The sequence below is a fragment of the Eurosta solidaginis genome, chromosome 4 (genome assembly GCF_040869045.1).
Source record: "Eurosta solidaginis isolate ZX-2024a chromosome 4, ASM4086904v1, whole genome shotgun sequence".
In the NCBI taxonomy this organism is placed as follows: Eukaryota; Metazoa; Arthropoda; class Insecta; order Diptera; family Tephritidae; genus Eurosta; species Eurosta solidaginis.
Window position 1 is genome coordinate 144521528 of NC_090322.1, and position 4061 is coordinate 144525588.

Sequence of the window (4061 nt, forward strand, 5' to 3'; positions counted from 1 at the left end):
GGTATATTTAGGTGTTCCATTAGACTTTTGTCGCAACCGGCCGGATCGGACCACTATAGCATATATCCCCCATACAACCGATTTTTTCAGAAAAGATGATCTTCCTCAATTTATCAGATTGAGGCTTCAAACTTCACAATATGCTTTCGCATATATCTCCCACAACGGATTGTTCAGATAAGAAGCTTTTCGTAATTACTGCCCCATTTTAACAGATAGAGGCTTCAAATTTCACCGAATGCTTACACATAGGGCAGTCATTATATATACAAAATTTTATAGATCGATGGTACAATTTTGCAGTTGTTTTGAAAAAAGGTAACGTTTTACAAGACGGTTCACCACCTAATTTTTAACAGAAATTTTCAAAGTTTGTATCAAAAGACACGCTTCGACCTCCGCTTTTATAATCAGAAAACAAAAATTAAAAATTTAATTTCCTTCATATCATTTCGGTTCAAATTTTCATGTGGTTGTTGTATTTTGCCAGATTTCTTGTACACACTAATGCAGAAAGGCGTTGGACCCACCCAGGGTTATTTTTACAAATCGCCAACGCAGAAAGATGTTCTGCCCAAAAAAACTATAGATTGGACCCTCGGACCCTCTTGGGGCCATTTTGTGGGTTTTTGTAAATATTTTTCCACAGAAATAAAGTTTTTAATTTCCGCTTTCGAATCCTAAAAACGGAGATCGAAACACGTTTTTTGATACCACCTTTGATAACAGTTAGATGGTGCGTGGTCTCATAAAACGTTACCGAAAAAAAAACAAAAAATTTAAAGCCGGTAGTTAAACCCTTTTTAACCAAATAATAATCAATAATTTTGTACACATTTATAGAAAAAACAACGTTTAAACGAAGGATTGCATTGAATAACTTTTGACTTTATGGAGCGACATTCCGAAGTTGGACGAGGCTGGCCGCAGTTCGGATGCAGTCAAAATAGGTGAAATTATGTGAACGTAAGCCCCATTGATACTAATCACTACTCCCGGGAATCCTGTTTTTGAGTAAAATACAATTTTTGCTGTTTGGGTTTTAATCCACTTCGCACAAATATGCTCCTCAATAATATCTAAAACCAGTCCAACACCAAAATCATTTCCACAGCATTTTTGACAGCTGCCGTCAGAAAGGAGTCGGAGTATGGCGCATAATTTTAAAATGGGGGTAAAGCCTTCCCTCGAACGCATTTGCGGAAATGGTTCTTGATTGTGTTTAATAATGAAAATCTGCAAAAGAACTTCATTTGAAGCTCATCATTTGTCTTACTTGGTTCTTGGTAGTTCCAATGGATTGGAATGATCACGTGAACGTTTTTCGCGACATATCAATCGCCTACATTTTCGCTATTATAAAATGGATTTCATATTGTATCCGTTTTGCTTTTAATAACAAAATCACTTTTGCAAATGCTTAAATTTCCGCCACCAATTAATCAGCTGTTCATTTATCTGTCAAATCATCACTTTCTTAGGTTGGCAACATCAACTCAACTTCAACTGAAATAAGTTGTAATTCGTAATACCAAACAGGAGTTGATTCGTCTTAAATTACTGCCATCAAAGCCGTAATTCGATAAAATAATACTTCGACTTCAAGGCGTTTGATTATTGGATTACAAGCAAGCAAAGAAATTACACTGGATCACAAATCCCAACTTTTTTTCTGCACCAGAGACGCAATTATGAAATTCCTATGTAAAATCACTCCCTGATTCCGAAAATCAAGGTTATTTTTGATTCTATGGTAAAGTTTTCGAGATATTTACGAATTACCGTTTTTGAAAAAAAAAAAATGGGTCCACTTAATCATTTATATCTCAAGAACGAATAGAGCCATTCCAAAACGCTTTGAAGCTTTTAAAAGGTAAAAATAAAATTTGCTATAAACTGTGCATACAACACTTTTTGCTAGGCCCTGCAGATTTAAAGATATCGAACAATCATTACGGATTTTTTCAATTTTTTTTTGTAAGAATATAAAAAAAATTTTTACTTTGCGAGGAAGGATCTCGAAAACTTTTTATTTTTTTGCAGATTTTTTTCCCCTCTAAGCTCTATTTTATTACAAAAAAAATAAGCTTTCATTCAACAAAATCGATGGACTAATACAAAAGTTATAAGCATACAAGTAAATATATCCATTTAATACTTGACTCAATTCGTTCTTGAGATATATATGATTACTAGCAGACCCGGCAGACGTTGTTCTGCCCTAAATTTAGCCTATCTGCATGCATTTTATTAAGCTTTTCCCGTCTAACTCTGCCCACCCCTCTACACTTTTTCGTAATCTTTTTATTCACTCCTCCCTCCGTCTTTTTCGCTTCATCTCCATCTTCGTCTCATTATATCTCTTTCTCAGTCTCCTTCTCTCTTTTCTCTTCTCTCAAGTTTTTCTCCTTCTTCTTCATCTCTTATTGCCAGTCCTAGAGGGTGGTATGTATTTTGTTCCAGTCCCATTCCAAGTCTCAGTCCCAGTCCCACTCCGAGTCTCAGTTTCAGCCCCGGTCCTAGTCCTAATCCCAGTCCCAGTCCGTTTCTGGTATACTTCCCAGAAAAAAGCATCGTAAATACTAATATAGGCAAATTTATACACGAAATTTCAGGCAAATCGAATAGGACGTATGTAAATAGGTATGTGGGTATTATTAATTCTTGTTTTTATTTCGGCTTCGCATGCATATTTATCAGTTTTGCCAGGTTGATGCGACTAAATCGAATATCACAATGAACTTTAGAGCTCTCAGCAACAGCTTTCATTTGATATCCATAATACACACATATTCTAGGGGTATTCGGGTCCATGTTTTGGCCTATATCTCGAGACCTTAGTCACACAGCGGTATAGAACTTACTCTGTATTATAGCACACATCAACAGCTTCAATATCCGGGTCCATCTTTTGGCCTACATCTCGAGACCCTAGTCACCCAGCGGCATAAAACTTACTCAGCTTCAATTTGATACCTACAATATAAAAACATTATCTAGGCGTTCACGGGCCCACGTTTGGCCTATATCTCCAGACCCTAGTCACCCAGGTGTATGAAAATTATCCTCTACTAAATCACTCATTAACAGCTTTCATTTGTTATCCATATTGTATAAACACATTCTAGGGGTACCCGGGTCCACGTTTTGGCCTATATCTCGAGACCCTAGTCACCCAGGGTATGAAAATTATCCTCTACTAAATCACTCATTAACAGCTTTCATTTGTTATCTATATTGTATAAACACATTTTAGGGGTACCCGGGTCCACGTTTTGGGCTATATCTCGAGACCCTAGCCTCCCAGTTGTATGAAAAGTATCCTGTACTATAGTAGAGCTGCAAAAGTATCAATATAAATATCGATACATCGATACCGGGTCAGTGGTGCGATTATCGATGTTTTTTTCTAATTAGCGTCTAAAACTTTGGTAAGACAAATAAAACATGAATAAATAAAATTACATACATTGTGTCAGATTTGTGTTTATTTTAGATGAATAACTAACAATTTGGTGGCTCTGAATATTGAAGAATTCTTACAAAAGTTCAATGTGAAAGTTACGTTATTTTTTTTCATATTATATACACATATATACATGTATTCGTATATGTAGATATACACGCAACAGAAGACATCATTGAGTTTGAAGACGAAAATTGTGTTGCCAAAAAGCTACGAAGTACAAAGTCCAGCATTTGGACCCATTTTGACAAAATCAGTAATACTATTGCAAAAAATGTTATACAACTAATGGTAATACGTCCAATTTGTTTCACCATCTAGAACGATCGCATACAACTGCAAATTTAGATTCACATAGCTCGCCAAATAAGAATAATTTTTATATGAAAAAACATATGAAGATCCATCATCACGTGAAAGGCTTTTGCCAGCACCCTACTGGGGTTTAGCCACCGCCGACTTTCGAACTTTTCCCATAGTGGATGACAAAGGGGTTCGTAACTTTGTATATACTCTCGCTTCGCTGTATAAGCTACCATCGCGGACAAATTTGCAGAATGTGTTTTATGATCGTTTCGATGTTATGAAGACAATA